Genomic DNA, 21,692 nt, shown 5'->3' with positions numbered 1-21,692 from the left:
AATACTGTGGACAGAAAACATAGTGAAAGAGTTTTTTGCAAGTGTGAAAGCACTCGCTGAAATGGCAGACATTGCAACATTCTGACTGATGAAGCTTTGTAATTACCTGCATGAAGATCGCACCCCTCATGCACCAGTTACAGAATCAGCAGTTCGCCGCCATCATCACCTCCGATACCGGGATTTTTTTTCCTGAATATGTCCTGCTGGGTAATCACAAGACCTCACCCAGACGCAGGAGTTGGCAGTAAAAAAAATTCCAGATAAAGTCGGAGTGATCGCTTTCACACATTGCAGCTTACCCAGAAAAATTTCAGGAAGCGTTGAGACGTTTTGTGCATCTGTGAATAAGGCTTTAACGGGGAATGGGGGGGGGGCTTTATCAGTTGTCTTGTCAAACCTGAGTGGATGCTGGTGCAGTCACAGCTGGCAATGCATGCTTAAATTTGACCTATAAATGCTTGGATTTAAAAAAACACTTTGCTTCACTCCGAGATGAAGACTCTGTGCTTGCCTATTCTGCACATATCCTTCTGTTTGTGTTTCACCTCTGCAAGCGCCAACACATGCAGCCTGAAATGCTGCATTTACTCTCCCATACATTTGGAAAAAAACGTCAAATTTTTTTTTTTTTCCCACCGACAGCAGACGCTCCAGATTCTGAATACCAAAGCTGGAGACAAAGAGTAATTGTTGAAAACTGTGCCGTCAGCCTAACGACTCATTTCTTGTCTGTACAAGAATCCCGGGCGACAGACGAGTCACATCGCCTCAGGAAGAGCGGGTCTCAAAGCGAGCTGATGTGCTCTCTAGAGTCTTTTGTCTGATGAGAGAAACAAAGGTCTCGCACATCTGCTCTGAACAGCGTCGCCATCATGAGTCATGTCCATAATGTATCTTCTAATCATGAATTCAGATCCTTTTTAAATCAACATAATGTACTATTACTAAAAGCATTGTTTGATGTATTTCCCCCACTATCAGTATGAAGTCGAGTTTAAGCCAATCAGAAGTGGTCCTGATGAGAGTGTGTCTGCCTGTGTGTGTGTGTGTGTGTGTGCGCCACTTCAGGTTCACATGCCTTTGTGTGCAGCTATATGTCAAACAAAGGGCCGCTACGCCTGCCTGCATGCCGTCCATACACTCGGCTGGGGGGAGGGAGGACAGAAATGTGGTGTCAGTGTGTGTGTGTGTGTGTGTGTGTGTGTGTGTGTGTGTGTGTTTGGGGGGGGTGGGTTGCTGTCTGCAGGGAGCAACCAGGCGTGTGAAAATCCTCCACACTGACTCGCCTCCTCTTTTCCCCCCCTCATCCTGACTTCTTTGTGTGCTGCCCTCCTCCTTTCATTTTCATATGTTCACCTCATCTCCACAACCTTTTTTACCTCCTACCCTCCTCTCTATCCCCCCCCCCCCTCTTCTTCTTCTTCTTCTTCGTCTTCTTCTTCCCTCTCTTCCAGCGCCTTCAACCCCTTGTCATTCAACCCACAGCCAGAAGCTAATATTAGCCTGCAAGGAAAATTAAAATGGAAAGTTTACCACCCATTACAGCTCTTTTGGTTTGGAGACAATCTTTGATATGGAAATGAAATGCTGCCGCCGCTGTGTGAGATGCATACATATGCACTACTTCTGTGTGTGTGTGTGTGTGTGTATGTGTGTGTGTGTGTGTGTGTGTGTGTGTGAGCCGAGCGTGGGAAGACAATGAAAAATGGAGAGGTGTATCCTCAGGGAACCCGGTCGTAAACCGTTTTGACAAATTGGGAGTGAGGGTGCATTATCTCTGAGGGGTTTGTCGCAGCCCACAGCCAATACACACACAAATCAAACTGACACATGACAAACGGTAGGAGTGGATGATGGAGCGACTATGAGCCAATAAGCTCTTTAATACATTCAAACCCTCTTTAGCCACACTAAGTAACAAAGTGGTCAAAGTGAGAGTAAGGTTAGCGGGCGATAACGGCAGGTCAGGCGACCAAAGGGGGGGAAAAATGAGCGTTTACTTCACCTACATCACTTACACAGTCAACACTTTTATATCGACACAAAAAGAGACCGTAGAAGAAGAAATCCTTATCTTTCAAATTATTACAAATCCCATCATGATCACTAAAAGGATCCAATTAACACAAAGAGACAAAGAGAAAGAAAACGGCTTACCTTTCAGTTCCACAGCCACATGTAAGAGTCCACTGCTTTTCACACACACACACTCACATACTCACATACTCACACACTCCCACACACACACACACACATGTGCTCCCATGCGCTCATACACACTGTGTGCAAGGAGGGAGAAGCGAGAACCCATCATTGTTCTCATAACCCCTCCCACATGGATGCGTAGCTCTGTCTGGATGGAAACATGTAGGAGTAACACTCTCTCACTCTCTATCACGCACACACACACACACACACACACACACACACACACACACACGCACATTCTCACAGTGTCTGTCTGGCTGAAAAAAACATGCAGCATCAACAGTCTACCTTGTTGCAGCCTCCCCTCTTCTCCAGGAATTCCAGCACACACACTCCTCCGCTCTCCTATATGCTCCCAGCACACAAAGACTCCCACTCACAGACCGTGTGATCATGTGGTGTGTGTGATGCGCGACACATGGATGCATGTGAGAGCATGTGGTGTGCGTTTCCACTGCCTCTTCCTCCTTTCTTTGCAGCTTTTTGTGTACTGTGTATTTGTATAATGTCTGACATGTGCATCGCTTTGCACTATTTTTACACTCCCCCCCCTCCCCCAACCCCTCCGCTCCATGTGTGTACATTAACACATACGAGTGTGTTTTACGCATATAGGGTTAGGCGCTGGGATAAACAAACAAGCACCTTTACAGCCTCGTCCGTCGGGGAAGGAAACAGCTCTCAGTCGGTTCAATGAGTCCTGAGGGGGCAGCAGGGCTTCACGTACTTACCCCCTCTGCATTATTGATGGCGGGTAATGGTGCCATTACTACAGGATAGGAGGCTGGTGGTACATTTTAACACAGGGCTGACGAGGACATGTGAGGAATCAAAGTCTGCTCGGTCACACCTGACTATTTCTGCTCTTTAAAAAGGAAGAATCTTCGATGAGTACGAGATCATACGACCCCACATGACCACTTCCCATAAAATTACCAGATCTATGTATTCTTTGTTATTTCTACATATTCAGTTAGTACATCGTGCATTTTGTCTATGAATGTTGTATCCTGAAAGAGTGAGTTATTTTATCTCCAGAGAGATTTACCTTAGAATTAGAATTATTCTAATTAATTATAAACTGAGTGTCCGCCTGAGTAACACATATTGATTATTATATGGATGATGCTCTATGTAAATGGATTAAATGGTAAATGGCTTGTATAGCCCTTTTATAATCTTCTCACTACTCAAAGTGCTTTTAAACTGCAGGACACACCTACACATTCACACACTGATAGCACAGGCTGCTATTTAAAGTGACCAGCGGAAGTAACTAATCCCATTTGTACACATTCATATGCCGCTGATGAAGCAGAGGAGCAACTTTGGGTTCAGTGTTGCCCAAGGACGCATCGGACATGCGGCTGCAGGAGCTGGGTATCGAACCCCAGTAACCATTTAAAAAAGATATATCTACATTTTCTGTTTTCCCAACCTACCAACACACTTCTATCCTGTTTGCCTGTGATGCTACATGAGCTGATGTACACCTGGCTGTTGTTGTTTTTTCCTTTATTTTCTCATGTTCCTGTCTCCTTAAATGAGTTCCTTGTAAGAAAAGTACATCCTCTTTGTCTCTCTCCATCTGGAGATTTTCTTCCTCTTAGCTGCATTATTCTGTCCATTCGAATTCTCTGATGTTGTGTGTGAATCACAAAGAAGGTGACAAATCTATGGACATGATACTGTCATTGTGTAACTCTTTTGTGTCTTTTTGTGTGTGCCTTTTTTATCTATTGGGACCTGGTGGAGCATACAAAATGCAGGCAAGTGTGAAGGGGGGGAGGGAGTATAATAACAATTAATGAAAAGTAACATTGCAAGAAGAATAACAAAAAAGGAAGATACTGAAGGTAGAGGGAAAAACTTTAAGAGGAGTGAAGGATATAATAAGTTCAACAAAGCTGAAGCTGACCTGGAGATTTTGACTGATTACTCCATTAAACTATAGAGAGAAAGTTTCAATCTAGAGCCGTGGTTCTCATCTTGTCTAGCCTCAAGACCCACCACAAACTTATTCATGAAAAATCGCACATTTCATTTTTCAACCAATCGGATTCATTGAATGAAAAATGTGTTCCAAACGGGGGCGGCAGTAGCTCAGCCGGTAGGGACTTGGGTTGGGAACCGGTGGGTAGCATGACTCAAGTCCCGGTGCGGACTAAATCTGGAAATTGGTCTGGTAGCTGGAGAGGTGCCAGTTCACTTCCTGAGCACTGCAGAGGTGCCCTTGAGCAAGGCACCAAATCTCTCCCCAACCCCACCAGCCCCCTCACTCTGACATCTCTCCATTAGTGCATGTCCATAGGATCCTGTTTAACCCTATGTGTGTGTGATTAACCCTATGTGTGTGTAGCATGTTCAATAACAGAGTGTTCAATTAAATTTCCCCTTTAGGGATTAATAAAGTATATCTTATTGTTCAATAAAACAAAAAAAAGACCAAACACAACCCCTAAGAATCGACAAACCACAAAGGATATTGGTCAGCTAATTTTTGGATTGGTATTTTTTTGAAAAGCCTGGTTTTTATCTATATTCCAGTTAATGGAAATGCAATCTAGTTTTCGTTACTTTATTAGTTTTACGTGACAGATAATGAGCTCGGTGAGGACAGTCAGAGTGTGTCATAAGTCAGTGTCATCCAGTCGTTTATTTTCTGCTGACTGAAGCTGTTTCATGTTCAGCCAATTTAGCCGTTTGTGTTTTCTGACTGAGCAGACAAGGTGCAACTCTTAGTGCAGACAGACATAAATCTTAAAGACAGCAGACTTCTACCCTTTTAGCTTGAGTGTGTTTATAGAGAATCTAAGTGTGTGTGTGTGTGTGTGTGTGTGTGTGTGTGTGTGTGTGTGTGTGTGTGTGTGTGTGTGTGTGTGTGTGTGTGTGTGTGTGTTGACTTTTTCTTCTGTTCTGCATACCTGCTGTGTTTGTTCAGGGAGCTGCTGCGAAAACAGAAAAGGTTGTTCGGTCAGGATTCTGTCAGGGCAACATTTACAATCTGTCCAGCTAATTAAGAATATGTAAACACACACAAACACAAGGTGTGTGCTGTGCATGCAAGGATGCTTTCTCTCTTTTCCCTGCACATACACAGTGAAGTGTTGCTTTACGAGACTTGACTACGTCTTATTGGTTGATGAGCTCGTTTGTCTGGTTTCACCGTAAAATTACCATAAATTGATGTTAAATGGCAACGACTCTATCACTAACCCATGGTTGATTCTGTATGTCATATTTTAAATGACTCTGTTTCATTCTATCTTTTAATTATTACAGTAAATTAATTAAAGTCTCATCCGATACTCTGCGATTCCCCCCTCACAGTCTCCTTGAACAAGTTTTCAAATGATGTCTAATTCAATTAAATAAAAGAGTGCAAATTAATTCACATTTCCAATTATTAAACAACACAGTGCAAGTGAAATCCTAACATGTTTCAGTGTTCATGGAGTCATTTGCTCAACAATAGTCTGAGTACAGATGTGCTTAAAACCCTCATTAAAAAATCAAATTAAATTTGTTGGTGGCTGTCTTTGTTATCGACTCTGTGAAGGAGAACAAAGGATTCCAACGTCGGCTAAGTGACTCACATCCTTGCATTTACACACACACACACACGCACGCACACACACACGCACACACACACATGAATGAACAGACAAATGTCAATGTGACAGACGTTCTGATATTTGCATTAGGTGACCGGTTGACGGGTAATTATTTGTTATTTGAATTGCATTAAGCAGCATTTCTTCTATTTTTATTACAGATTTTGATTAATTTGAACCAGCATTGATCACCTCCCCTAATCTCTTCCTCTTGTGTTTATTTTGCCACAGTTACCAATAATGTCCTCTTCAAATCTGTCACTTTTTAAATGTATGACTAATTATTACTTTTTACCCCTCTTAAAGCCAGACTCTAAGTGTTGTTTAAAATTCACCTTAAATTTAAACAATTTCAATATAAACTATCCAATAACTGTGGTATCATGACTTTATTTAATATGTGAAAAAAGACTAGTGTTCACACATCCAAGCTAATATACAAGTGCGGGACAAGAAAGGTATGAAATGCAGAAAAAAGGGGAAGGTCCGCAAACTGTTCTGTTCAGCTCCCAATGAGCAATAACTTTCTTTAGGGCAACGTTTCGATCCAAAGTATCTTCTTCAGTTAATATGTGGATATCTAAATTTGACAACCTCATTGCAGACAGAGGCCAAGCAACACCCTCCAGTGTTGAAAAGGGAAGTCAGTCGTTTTTGATTGACTTGAAAAAAACAAAAAAAACTGCAGTTCCTTTAGTGTCCACTTGAGGCTGGCTGTAAAAGCCCCAGAAGTCCCATACACACCCATTATTAAAATGTCCATTATGACGTGGCAGAAATAAACATGTTTACAGCCTGGTTCAAAAAATAAATTTGGTTTAATAGCTCAAAACAGGGGCACACATTGTATGGTGGATTAAGTATTGTATTACATTTTGGTTAAAAAAAAGGCTAAGAGGTATTCATAATAAGGGGCGTGGCTTATCTGACTGACAGGCGGGAGCTCTGTAGCTGTTTGTCAGGAGGCTTAATCCCCACCTCAGCTCCAGCTCTTTGTCTGTAAACAGTTGGCCTGAAAATGAGTTTAAGATAACATTTACAAAATGGCTACTGCAACCAACTGGCTTCAAAATCAGAAGCTAAAGGGTGACGACACTGAGACTACGTCCATGTTTATACACTCAATGGTGTGTTATCATGAGTATGATTTGAGTCAATATGTGCAAATCTAAAAATGATATCAGAGCAGACAAAGGTTCATGTCCCTCCTGAGACCTTTGGCACACCCATTGGTGATGACTGACACTCTGGTGTCAATAAGATAAAACATCAAACACAACATGCTGTCCTGCTAGAAAATACTGTTTAATTATGTTCTTTATAAATCCTCTTCACTACTTCTTCCTTGTCACTTCTGAGCAACTATAAAATAAAGAGGGAGATACAAGAACTTCGTTCAAGGTTTGTGTTCTCGGTAATTACTGACTACAGTCATGTGATTGTGCCGTAGTAATGTGACCATGCAGTGCAGCATGACTAAAGACAAGAATGAGCAACAAGTTTTGTTCTCAGTACTTGTATTGGATGTCATTTAGAAATGAATTGTTTGTCATTTGTGATGCTTACGTACGGCATATTGAAGATGCTGAAAGGCTGACATTGCATGGATATCTTATTGCCTGCATCATTTTTTCAAGGAAACTAAGCAAAAAAGAAAATCTAAAATTAAATCCTTTCTGATAATCCTGAGGTTTATTGAATCTTAACTTTACATTTTTCTTTTACCACAAGTTCAAATGACTAGCTCTTTGTAGAAGACTCAGTTGAAATGTGAAGTGTATGAAGATATCTTCAAGGAGCTGAAGTTAGGCCAAGGATATATATATATATATAGATATACTGTATATATATTTATATTTATATCATTTTCTCAAGATTAAAGGACAAGTCATGAGTACATTCAGAATTTTGTGGAGTTACTATAAAACATTTCTATCACCATCATCTCTTAAAGCTCTTGAGACGATTGCATATTTGTAAATAGTTATTTTGTAATGCAAGTAAAAGCTGCCGGGGGGGACAGTTATTGTAATAAAAACCCACTTACACATGTACAGGACTAGAATGAGTTAAAAAAATCAAAAAAATCAAATCAAATGGAATTTATTCATACCGTCATAACATGATATATAAACCGTATCATTTGAATATGACGTAACTTGTTACAATAAAATGATGTTTATAATAAAGACAGACATGATGAGGATTTTTTTCCTAATTAAATACAAATATCTCAAAGTGTCAGTGAAAGTTATTATTTTGTATCAATTCAGACAGAAGTAAACCATATTGTCCGAATGTCAAAAATTGACATTTCAAGATGTTTGAAGGGGGAAAAAAAGGCCTGAACTGCTTCTGATGAGTACAAAATGTCCTCCAATGCAACAAGCAAAATGTACTTAGGTTTCTGAACATTAGATTTTAAATGTCTTATTGTAAATGATTTGTCTTATTTAAAAAAAAAAAAAATCAACTTCCAATCAATCAATTCCAGTCTGATAATATCTTATCTATCTATCTATCTATATTCTTTATAAACGTGTTAATCTGGACTTGTCAGGTGAATGTGGCTTACATTAATGAGACGAATGCACTTTCTAAGATTGGAGATATTGCAGTATTAAGACTGAAGGCCAAATCCTGTCACTAAAAGTCCTGCCAACTTATCCAGCATGACTCGCTCCCTGCAGGAACTGCAGACCTTTTTTTTCTCCCGACCTCTCATCTCCGAAGGTTTCCATTAACACTCGATGACTGTGAATGCACTTTTCACTATAACTGAAAGAAGAAGAAAAAAAGCACTACACAACCCATTCACAACTCTGCAGCTCAGCTGAACTAACAGAAACGGGCTCATTAGTGGCTTCTGAAACACTGATTTTAAGATCCTCCTTTTTTTTTTACTCTCCTGTGGTATCAGTTTTTTTAACATCATTTTTTCAGTGTGTTTTATTCCCTATCTTTTTTATATAATTGGTCTTATTGTAAACATGTTGTTCTTTATTGTATTCTTCTATCATTCTTATCAGTTATAGTTATACCTTCTTTTAGTGCTGAATGTCTTGAATGACAGGTTTCATAATAACCCTTTAAATAATGCATTATTGGTTTTTTTAAGCGTTTATTGGTGAAATAACTCATCAACAAAGTGACCTAAAGCAATTGGTCAAATTATAGGATGTTAACAGAAGAGATTTCAACAAAGTTGAGGTTATTAGATTATAAGGACAGAGAAATAAATCCAATCCTAACAGTAAAAGAAAGAGAGAAAGAACTGTGAGAGATTACATGAATGAGACTGAAACTAAATAAGGCAGATTTTGTTAATCATGTGTGTGTTGATGCAGAGATATCTAATTGTGTTATGTGATGTGGACAGGGGGTTTTTTGGACCTCCTTTAATAAAGTTCTCAGGTTGAGATCCTCACATCTGCAAGACTTCACTGCACAACCACTACGGTAATGAAATGCGTTTAGATGATCGCCAAAATGTCTACAACGTGCACAGCAGCTGAGCTCAGATCCATGACGTGTTCGAGGCGTCAGTCTTTCTGTCTCATTCTGAAGATGACTCCTCAAGAAACAGGCCCACTGAAGGGAATCTCTTTAAAATTTGGCATGGATGTCCACTTTGACTCAAGGATGAATTTAATAGATTCTATCAGCTGAAAGTCAAAGTCAACGTCCGTCCGTTTCTCAAGAAACCTCGGCAATGCTTGAAGACATTTTCAAACCATGTCACAAATCTATTTTAAATATTTTTACCACGTGAAAGACGATGGGATCTACAATCGACCAGCGTAGCGTTTTCTCCCCCTTCCCCCTCATGCATCTGTTTCTCCTCTGTTGCAAAGAAGTCTCTACTAACAACCACATGCTCCACAAGACGCAGAGACAATTACACCAGTCCTCTAAATGATGGTGATATGAACGCTTCTCTAAACTGTAAACCTGCTAAAAACAATATTAAGGTTCTCTTTCAAATATTTCAAGAACACTGCTAATTCAAGACTGTACAATAAAGATAATGCCCTGAGGTTATAGTGAATACTTCCACATGTCTGTAATAATGTAATAATTATATAAGATCAGACCAACAGGATTGTTTGACCTTTTTTTTCTTATGTCAAATCCATCCTGCATGGATTATGGGTGTTTAAAAAGAGGACGTTTGGTGTGCGCATTGATCATGCTAATCAACACAAATGCTGTGAATAGGTTCAATTTCAATCTGATAATTTGACCAGCCTATATTTTATCCAAATACATGAAGAAATTTAGGTCAAATTAACAAACTAAGAAAAGTCAGGATTTTGGAATGCATAAAACACACTGGGGGAAAAGTAGCTTTTGCTTCACCTTGTGTGAAAATGACACACTCATATATGAACATATTCAAAGATATAGACAAGAATTCAACATATTTTAAGGCCTTTTTTCCCCAGGTTGTGTAATCAAAGCGCAATCAAGCAAATGCAACCCTTCAAAACTTGATTTATGCTCGGGGATAATCAGCCGTTCTATACGCGCTGTGATTTAACAGCGTTGACACAAACAGGTTGCTGTGTTAAAAGGTTTTTCACAGCGAAAGCCACACCCAAAGACCCTCACTCTGCACACTACTACATGGACACCACACTACTCCCCTACACCTGCTGCTCACACAACACACACACACACACACACACACACACACACACTCATAAGACCCAGCTTGGTGTGTAATGACACTTCTCCACACTCACATTATTCTCTGCAGAGAAATCCACGGCCCTGCTAACCGGGCCGGCGCCTCGCAGCCTCGTGGAGAGCGGGAAGGATGACCGAGCATTCAGCAGATTAAATTACAGCCGATCAAATCAAACTAAACAAATTGAATCGGCTTTATTTTGCAAAATGTCTTGCTTTGACATCAACCCCATTTTTTGTGTAAAAGTAAAAACTCCAACTCGTAATTGGATTTTTAAAATCACAAAAATGAACTCAAACAACTCTTGGCCCTGTCTTAGTTTTGGCCTCTAAAAGGATGTTGAATGTGTGAGCAGCAGAAAGAGATGAACTGCTAAGAGATGTTCTGTTACAGAGTAGGTTCATATGCGCTGATAATGATTCACAACCGAGGGGGAATTTGTTGCATTTCACGGTTGCAAACAGTAACCGCTTTGTGTGTTTAGATATTCAAATTATCGCTCGCTTTGCCGGTGTGTGAGAACACAGAGGCTTCGGGGCATGAAAACCGGCCAAATACACAAACTCATATGCTATCAGTGTCAGCGCTCCAGGGCGATTATTAGCACATAAAAGGAGCTGCTAAATGAAGGAGGGGATACGTAACTGATCACCACTGAGATAAAGGCTGCAGAGAAAACAAGAGACGAGGAGAGAGAGAGAGAGAAAAAAAAATGTGTGTGTGTGCAGATGTGTGTGTCCAAAAATATCAGCCCAGATAGAGGGGACCTGAGGGGGGGGGGTGGATGTTACATGTACAGTACATGCTCTCTCCTGGCCTACTAATGAGCTCCTCTGTAATGACAACTCACACACACACAGACACACACACACACACACACACACACTCCCGCCTGTTTGTGCCATCTCACAGAAATCATTCAAAAAAAATTGTTTTACATCATATTCCTCTTCTCCAGCTGCAATTAACCACAGCTCAGATTTTTTAAATGTCTGTGACTTAATTTGAAGCCTTTCCTCCATTTTCCTCCTCAAAAACTAAAAGCTGCTTTTTGTTCCACTTTTATTCAACTGAAGTTTTACGACACAAAAGCAGTGCAGCCTTGAGCGCTGGCGTCTTTATTTGTAAGTTGTGAATAAAAAAAACATCAAATACTCAAGCAGAGCCTCCTTAATACGTTGTCAACGTGAAAATGCCAACATCAGGATTTTGGTGAGGCAAACAAATCTCAGGCAATGTAAGAAAAAGGTGGGAGAATAAAAAGAGCGCTGACCCCGCCTATATACCTCGCCGCTTTTTCAGCAGTTTGTCTTTGTCTGATAATAAAAGCTTCCACTTGGGAAAAAAAAAAAAGGAGCAGAATTCCACAGAGGAGGAAGGAAGGAAGGAAGGAAGGGGGAAAAGGAAAGGAAGGCTTCTGCAGGTAGGAAAAGAATATAATGGCCTCTTCAGACCAGGTGAGCCCCATCCACAGGGGTCCCCACCCGCTCAGCTCCATCACTATCTCCATGACAACCACTTACCATGACAACCCCCCTCTCGCCATGACGACCTATGTCACCCAGCTGTCCTCCTGAGACCTGTAACGGAGCTAATATGGCCGCCGTGGAGCCACCCCTCATGAGACTGAGAACACCACCCCTCTTCAACACCTCGGGGGGGGGGGGGGGGGGGGGGGGGAGGGGGGGGGGGGGGGGGGGGGTGAAGCAACCAAACCGGAGGAAGTGCCTCTCCTTCAGACAATAAAACCTGCTCTGTCCTCGGCGACCCCTTCGCCTTCCAGCGCAGGAATCAATTGCTGCTAAATGAAGACCTAACAACTGCGCTGTATAGCTTCTCTGTCTCCTCCGTAGCCTGGAGAAAACTCTCCAGCACAGAATTCCTCAAATGACTGCAGTAAGGGCCACATCGCGAGAGGTTATTCTGAAATTGAGCTGTTTGTGCGCAGAAATGAGAGGGTGATTGTGCGCTGCAGGAATGTGTGTGTGCACTAAAGTGGTGTATTCCGGCAGAAGTACAACCCAAAGCTCTCACATGGACACACACACACACACATAGCTTCTTAAAGCATCTCTTTGTCTCAGGGGCTTGCATAATGAATCCATGACAGCCTGTCAGACATCATATGAAATTGATTCCATGCAGCCCAAGCTCCCCTCTCTCTCTCCCCCTGCACTCTTATCCCCTGACATCTCTTATATCTCTTACATTATCTTTTTTTAAAACATGAATTTAAAAGTGCAAAAAACATCTTCAGGACCTCTTTCGTCAGACGTCCTGCTACCTTTCGCCCTCCTTCACAAGCGAGGCGGAGCTTTTGACCTGCAGGTTTTGGCTGGATCACCACAGCCGGTTGAAACCATAACCCATAATTTGTTTAAATTAAATTTAGAAATATATTTTCTCGACACTTAAAGAAGTCATGAACAAGTTTCCACTATGTGTGTAATTTATACCCTAGGCCTCATAGAAAGGTGTGTGTTAGAGGTCTGATAAGATGCCGGTTATGAGTACGTGTGTGTGTGTGTGTGTGTGTGAGAGAGAGTGTGTAGCAGAGGAGTGTGTAACTTACCCGTGGCTGTCCCTGAGGGTGCTCTGACAGCGCTGGTGCTTCTCAGCGTCCTGCTCCTCTCAAAGCTTCATCTACAATATGTTCACTATCACTCAAAACTCCCTCTACTTCACACAAAACACTTTTTTCCTTCTTTCTCCTGTTCCCGTCTTCCTCAACCCTCCCGCCCTCCTCCTCTACCCCCTTCTTTCTGTCTTTTCCTACTCTACTCTTTTTGACCCTATCCCTCTCTTTCTTACTTCTCCACACCTCCCTCCCCCCTTCCTTTTCTCATCCACTTCTTCTTCTCCTCCTCTCTCTGTCGCCCTCACCAGCGCTCCAGGAGCTCGGTATCGCTGTCTCTCAGCTGGCACAGAGAACAGGCAGACACATGGGAGGGCTGTTTTGTAATCCAGCAGGTCATACCACCCTGGCATAGGAAAAGGGGGAGAGGGTGGGGAGGGGGGGAGGGGGGGGAGAGCCGATGAGACTCGTTGAAAGGGAAGGGCGAGGGAGCAGTAAGCAGACATATACTGCTGCCTCCCAATGTATACCTTCCCTGCATCCCTCCGTCTGTTCGACGATGGTCTCTCCCTTTTTTCCCACCGACGATGGGAGGTCTCGTCTCGCTGCATCCTCTCTGCAAGCTGAGGTATTAGGAACGAGCGGGGAAAGGAAAGGAAAGAAGGGTGGAAGGAAGGAAGGAAGAGAGCGGATGGGAGTGGGAGGAAGTGTGGGAATGAAAGGACGGATGAGAGAGAAGAGGAAAGGGGAGTGAAAGGAGAGATGAATAGAGGATAGCTATGGGAGGAGGGCTTGCAGGGAGTGAATCAATGAAGCTTCTCAGCTCGGGAAATATTTTTAAGTCTAAAATGTAGGATTAAAAAGAACAAAAGAGCTCTGGCATGAATCTGTGATGCTGTTGACTTTTTTACGTTACAACCCCGGCCAAACGGGAAGCACAGCTGACTGCTCGTGAGCGCGTGTCTCAGACAGACAGGCAGAGGCAGAGGCAGAGGATGAGCAGGATGAGAGACAGTTAAAGATGGAGGTCAGGTCTCAGGGTGACGGAGCGGTTGTCGGCCTCGCTGCGAGCTGTCATCTCTCCCACTGGCGCTCAAATGGCCATCCATTCATCCTCACTTTCACTTCAGTATATATATATATACGCTCAGGAAGACGCTAACAGCACAGCACGATCCTTCAAACACACACCTCTTGATATCAGACCACATACTGAAAATACAGGCTCTACTGTACAACCCTATTTCCTAAAAAGTTGGGATGTTGTGTAAAATGTTAATAAAAAACAAAATGTGATGATTTGCAGAATACTAAAACTATATTCTTATAAAAATAGCACAAAGACGGGGCCGGTGGCTGATTGGTTAGTTTGCGTGCCCCATGTAAAGATGCTGTAGTCATTCAAACAGGCAGCCAGGGTTTCAATACAACCTGTGGCTCCTTTCCGTATGGGTCCCCGCTGCGGATCGCGTAATTGGGCGGCAATGCTGAATTTGAAATACTAAACGATGTTCATTTTTCCCGGGATTAAAGTTTCTACAGTGAGGCTCCAACTATGAATGAAAAGTATCCATTGGAAAAGAAAGACAGAAGGTAGGAGAATAATGTTTTCCCATGCTGCCGTTGAGGGTCGTTAGACTTGTTTGTTTCACTTCCTTAATGCCATGATTGCATATTTTTTATAAACCGACTTAATCCGTCAATTTAAAGGAATTATCGGCTAAAGATGTCTGAACGCCGGTCCCAAATCTAAAAGGCCGAAATGAAACGATTCCCCGACATTATAGCCGACACTCATTTGCTTCTTAGAAACATCTTCACGTTAGGTTGGAGAAAGTTTGGCCATAACATTTTTAATATTATGTTTTCATAGTCCCTCTGTGTTATGCAGAGCAGCAGTGATGACTTGTATTATTATGGATAATGAAGATGAGTTTAGTTCATTGCATCTCCTTCCGCAAAGCGTGAAAATAAATGAATATTGTTTCCAGATAAAAGTAGGTGTCAGACATCCGACCCCTCCTTTTGTTTGATGCTGCCCCATTCTGCGCGGTGCAGCCAGGGGATGTTGTTCTTTCCCGCATTTCATTCCCCACTTTCTCTCAATCCAATTCCTATACACTGTCCTGTCTCTCCGATAAAGGCCCAAAAAAGCCCCCCAAAAATATCTTTAGAAATTGCAAAAAGAAGATTGTTGAATGAAACAGTAATGTCATTTAAAAAAAAAAATATGCCCAAAATGAATCAGATGCCAGATGTTTCAAAAATGTTGGGACAGTGGAAACAAAAGACTGGAAAAAAGTTATCCTACGTCTAGCTATGGGTAAAGCTTGAGAAGGTTTATTTGGACTACTGCCCTTGTCCCGGTATACAAGCACATAGGGATATTTGATTCATTGACAGAACCCTGTATCACTTAATATGGGCCCTTCTTCCGGTTGAATATGTCAACCAGTGAAAACTTAGACCAATTTACAGCTTTGTACATTTTTTAGAGACTCTACGCTTTACTTTTGGTACAAATGCATCGCACATCAATGCAGAAAATTCAGAGAATCTGAAGAAATCCCTGAATGCAGGAGACGAAGCCAAAAAACGTATAGTGTGTGGCCGTGATCTTTCCGGCCCTTCGTATGGCACTGAAGTAAAAAACAGACTAATCATTTCACACTACATCTATAACTTTAGGAAACTGGGTTGTAAAAATAGAGAAAGACGACAACACTGCACAATATGGGAAAACATGGGAGGTTTTAACCATTTAATGGATAACTATATGTTGTCACAATGACCCTCCTGTTACGACCTCCACCTCTCCTTTTCAACATTAATTCAAAATGATGATTATTTGGCATTAAATTAGTGCTTACTTTTGCTTTTTATGCTTCTCTGAATGACCGACGCAGTCATAATTATATGAGATTTCTCCATGCATTATTGCAGCAGGAAGAATGGGGTCATAGCTTCACACAACTGCCCGTGTTAATACATGTAAGCACATTTTAATCTGCTGTAATTGACTGAGCCTTACCTATACGTTACAGTAGGCTGCCTCTAAACGACGGAGTGGGGATATGCAAATGTGGCTGTGTCAATTTGTGCACGTGTGTGTGAGCGTGTGTGTGTGTGGCTGAAAGTGTGAAGGCAGTGTGAATGAATGAATATCTACTGAACCATGAAGGAGGGTGAAGCAGAGGTGTGTGTGCGTGTGTGTGTGTGTGTGTGTGTGTGTGTGTGTGTGTGTGTGTGTGTGTGTGTGTGGAACAGTAGTCCTGCTTTCTTCAGCTGGTTTGAACCGTCAGCCCTAAGTGTTTGTCGGGCTCTGCAGAATTGCAACACAACACATTAAACCCATTACACACACATTAATCATGGTGATTTATATTTTCATGTTTTCAACTTAAAAAAAAAATACAACAAATATTTGTGTAAGACATTTTTTATTAGTTGCTCAGAGCAGTGGTTCTCAACTAGTCTAGAATAAGGACCCACCAACTCTTTCATGAAAATAGTGACCCAAATTTCTGATATGTTTTCAACCAGTCAGATTTATTGAATGAAAAATAGTGCAGTTTGGACCTTGGATGGTAGGCACGTTGGACATTCATTTCTAAGAATAATATGTGTTGCATTAAGACACTTCTTATCACATATCTGCCAACACTTTGGTTTTCCTGTTTCTCTCCCTTGTATTTCAAGGCCTCCTCCCATTTGTTATTTCTCACCGGAGAGCCCCTAACACCTTATAAATAATTTGTCTAAAGATTCAGAAGTTGCCAGACCTTCATTAAATCACAATACACACACGCACATAATCTACAACATCAAATTTCAACCCTTCTTTCCCGATCCAAATGACAACGCGATACAATAGGTGTGCACACCGCTGCACTCTGGGTAAGTGGAAATTCAAGACAAAAGGCTGCAAGCTAGATGAAGATGACAGGATGGGACAATTTTCCTAAAAAAAAAAATGATAAATTGCCATTTTCACATACACACTCCTGAAATGATCTCAATAATTACAGGAGGACTGCTCTGGATATTCTCCTGACCTGGCTGTTCACATATGCTCCTCACAGCTGGAGACTATTCCTGTCAGACGGGAGGGGGTCGTGGGATACCGAGGTAAGGACGCGATGTAAAAAAAAAAAGACGCAGAAGTAGCGGACGGAGAAACAGAATATGCTCCCCGATGCTAGAATGAGAATATTTGCCTTTACATCAATGCTATGTGAAGTTCGGCGGAATAACAATGTCAATAGAAGAGCGGGGAACAACATACTGAAGAACAGAAAGTGAACAGGTGATTAATTTGCAGCTGTCTCATTACGTGTGCAGAGATCGTAGCAGTCGTCGGCATACAGTCAATGCACTGACTCCAGTCACAGTATATTAATAACCTAGCCGGAGAATAACCTGCGCTTTCACATCTGCTCACTTGGACTTGTTAGAGTGAGAAAATCGGCTGTTCACACACAGAGCTCATGGAAAATATCAGGAGTTTTCTTCATGTGTGAAAACCCTAAAAGAAGAATGAATCCTCATCCCATCCTCTTTGATTTTTTAACCTAAATGTTGGTTGTTATGGTATCATGAATACAAATACACGGTAGTAAGGTATGGTGAACATATAAGCAGACCGTTGTTGGAGTGAAAACGCTTCAGACAAGATAAATTAAGGTCAAATAAAGCAGACAAAGACATTTCTCTTCTTAGTACTTCTGATAAGCTACACTGGAGTTAAATTTTCCAGACACATATCACTCATCACAGCTCCGTGCCCCGTATGGATTGATGCAAATTCACAACCTTTGTTGAGGTGGGTATGCCTTTGAGATGAGGTATTGATTACATTTCTACCATGGGCTGTCATAACAGGCAGTGAAATTAGTGTTACCTTCACCACATGTTTTATGGACAGCCTCCAGCCATGATACATACAAACTAAGTCAGCCCATACATTCTTTCATGAACCTGGATCAGAATATTTTAGGTCTTTCTTTAAGAGCTCAATACACAAACTAATCCCGTTTTTTTTTTTGGTGAAGTTTAATTCTGTTGTATTCCAATCAAAGGTCCGTATTCCTGCATTGACTCCTTCACATTAAGTTTGGTGATTTGTTATTAATCTTGGTGTTCAAAAATGGTTTTTCAAGGCATTGTAGAGTCTTAAATTCAATTAAAAACTTGAATAAATCATCATGTTTTAGCCCAATTTCCAGTGGACTTGGTGAAATATTTAAATGACTTGTTTTGTTTGACCAACAATCCATGACCAATTATATCCAATTAGCAATGATGAAGGAAGAGAAACGAGCAAATCCTCTCACATTGGAAGCTGGAAATGAGTTGCATTGTACCAACGTTCAAAAATTTGATCTTTTTTCTCTGTCAACTAGTTTCAGCTGAATCTAGATACTGGGCTCAGTTAAGAAAAGATTTAGAGGATAATTATTTTTAAGCCTTACATGAAACCATAGACCGTGTAAAACATGGGCATAGTCTCAGTGACATCACCCACTGATTTCTGAAGAGGCATTATGAAGCTGAATGATGGTGGTCCCCATGATGGAAATGTTGACTTTCATTCAGTCTACTAGAAAATAAAGAGGTGGAGCTGAGGCGGGCCTTCAGTCTTCTGGCTAACAGGTAAAACCCAACCACCTTGACTGTGGACACACACTATTTAATTTGTTGTATTTAAATTTGTCTATGTCTACCCAAATCCCTACTCCCAGTTAGTACATTAACAGAAGTTATAAAAAAAATATTTATTGTGTTAGATCTGCTAAAACTGGACTTTTAAAATACATGTAAACATGTTAGTCTGATACAAATCCTACCAAGAAGAATTTCTCAGTCTAACACACGACTAACACACCTAGATCATGCGGTCGGGAGTCAGTTTATTCTTGCATGTATTCACCTCAAGCAATCTGAAGCGTTGGTCTAGACTAGCTGGCTCCACAGTTCTTGGGTGGGCTTTGACCGAGTGGCAAACTACGGATGTTAAAAACTTTTGCCAATGTGGACATGCAAAAAACTGCAGTTCCTCGAGTGTCCACTTGAGGATGGCAGCAAAAGCCCAGTAATTCACATATACAGCCATTCAAAAAAGCCCAGAAATTATGCAAAAAAAAACCCAATTTGGTCTGAATAGTTCTTTATAAGCAGACACCAAACAAATGGGTTAGTTTTTTTTTTGTTTTTTTTTTAAATAACTCATCTCTTCTGAATTAAATAAGGATGAGAGTTGAACATAATAAGGGGCGGGACTGATCTGACTGACAGGTCAGCTCATAACCGTATGTCAGGAGTCTTAAGGCGCACCTTAGCTCTTGCTCTTTGCCTGTTACAAGATTGACTGAAAGTTAGTTTGACACATTTCCAGTATGAAGACCCCCATTGCTGGGCTAAAAGAGTAAGCTTCAGAAACCAATGGGTGACATCACTGATACTAAGTCCATGTTCATACAGTCTATGGCTTTGACATTAAAGTCAGACAGAATAAATACATAGAAGAAAGCTTGGAAGAAAACAAGTCAAATCATAGGGAATGTCAGAAATGTACAGAGCTGTTTGACATACAACCAGTTTGCCGCATTGGCTTCATTTGACATCACCAGAGGTTGTCGCTTGGATGAAACCAGTTGGACAGATTTGACACTTTACCCTACATACATATGAGCATGCATGCAGCAGATTTCTGCAGCTTCTGAAAACCATACAGCGAGGCTAATGAGCGCCTGCTCTCTCGTTGACAGGTTTAATGATTGACAGATGCACACAAGAGCACTGCAGTCAAGGCTGAGCTCGCTGCAGCCATATTCTACACCGTACCATTTGCATACTGTGATGTAAAGTAATGCAGAGCTGGGAAATTACGTTTCAGCTTTATGCTGTGAAGCAAATTGAATCACTAACCAATCCATGAGCAGCTCACATGACGGATGCAACCCTGCTTGATGCCACTCAATTCGTACACACATCACTGCAGGGTTCTGTTTCACCCTGGCGCGCCACAGTCCAGGCTTAAATGACAATCATGAAGCATAATATAGATATAAATACCATGAGTATTTGTAAGAGGCAGTATCAGGAGTGCTGCCTGTGTGTTCTCTGCCTCTGCTGCTACCGCTGCCTTCTCTTTGTCTGCGTGAGTCAGTATGTGTGAGAGCACTGAGATGAGACACTCCCTGATCCCTCATCTTTATCAGCTGGACCACTCAACGGGTATTTTACATGCCTTAGTGAGAGAGTGTGTGTCATTTTCTTTATTTAAGAAGTGAACATAACCGTCTGATACGCTGTTATAGGCTTAAAGATTTTATTTTTCCAGGATCATTTTAACGCCCATTAACCCAAGAGGCTTGTCAACAGGTAAGGCAGGCAACTGCTGTGAGCCCCAAGCCAGTAAAGGTTGTTTCAAAATTCCAGTAAAACTGCAAACTGCAAATTGAATTTGCTATTTCCATCATTTAAATTGGAAAAACAGTGGGAAAATAAAATCTTCATAAGCCATGGATCATTGACATAAAGGTACAAGCATGAGAAGTGCTCAATTGGCACAAGATGTAATAGTTAGAGTCTCTAAAAAATGAAAAGCAATACGAAAGTTAAAAGGAAAATAAAGAAAGGAAAAAATAATAGTAAATAAATACCTTTCACATATGTGGATAATTTTGTTAAAAAAGTTTATATACTGTAAACATAGTCAATGGCTTCGGGCACATCCACATGTCCCCCATTTATCTTTTTAATCATACATAGATGTAATCTTTTTGTGGCCCTAATATGACTCCATGCTATGTATGGTAGCAACATTTAAAGCCCAAAGCATGTAATGAGGTAACGTCGTCTTAATGTGCAGCTTTAGCTTCTGCATGCACCCATATTTTACTCACTATTATCCAGGAGATATTTACGTTAAAAAATATCCATTAAGAGGCTGAAACCCCACCTCACTGTCTGTGTTATGATTACATAAATTAGCCACTACATTCACACGCTACAATGCTAATGGACAGAGACAAGAGCAGTGTGGACGCAGACAGATTGTGCTAGCTGTTATGACGGGCTGGCTGCTGTAGAACACCTGTTGATGGACTGTTTGTTTACCTTCATCATTTTTACTAAATGAGACTTCAAAATATAAAAACAGGTGTGTTGTTAAAGATGTTATCCGGGCTTTATTGTGTTTACAGATGAGCAGCCTGAAAGGCCTTCTTTCTCTGTGGAACATGGTCAGCACTCTAACTTTAGCGTCTTTGCTAAAAGAAAATGTTAAGAAACCCAGAGAGTCTGCTGCATTCATCTTTGTTTTTATTTCCGATTTTCACACTGTTGTTTTATTTGCTACCTGTCCAGTTTCAAGAAAGTTATTCGGCTACATTTAAGCTTTCTCAGATTACACTGAGACGGTCATTATTACTGATACAGACTATAAATTCATTACACTGGCTTCCTGTACGTTTTAGAATCGATTTTAAGATTTTACTCATTACTTTTAAAGCACGGACGGGGCTGGCTCCAAGCTATATAACAGAGTTGCTTTTATGTGATGTCGTCTTCTTAATGTCTTCTCTTACTGGTTTTACTA

General features: G+C 41.2%; 1 long non-coding RNA gene across 1 annotated transcript in view; it reads right to left on the bottom strand.

Moving 5' to 3' along the window:
* LOC136179833 (uncharacterized) overlaps positions 1–13,433 on the bottom strand; it is a 38,035-nt gene extending 24,602 nt beyond the window's left edge. The window contains exon 1 of the long non-coding RNA XR_010666772.1: positions 13,088–13,433. This is a non-coding gene — a long non-coding RNA (uncharacterized lncRNA). The remainder of the gene's footprint in view (positions 1–13,087) is intronic.
* Positions 13,434–21,692: the final 8,259 nt, after the last annotated feature.

This window comes from Labrus bergylta, chromosome 8, assembly GCF_963930695.1.
Source record: "Labrus bergylta chromosome 8, fLabBer1.1, whole genome shotgun sequence".
Taxonomy (NCBI): Eukaryota; Metazoa; Chordata; class Actinopteri; order Labriformes; family Labridae; genus Labrus; species Labrus bergylta.
Note: the sequence above shows the minus strand (reverse complement) of the source record. Positions and strands in the feature narration are given on the sequence as shown.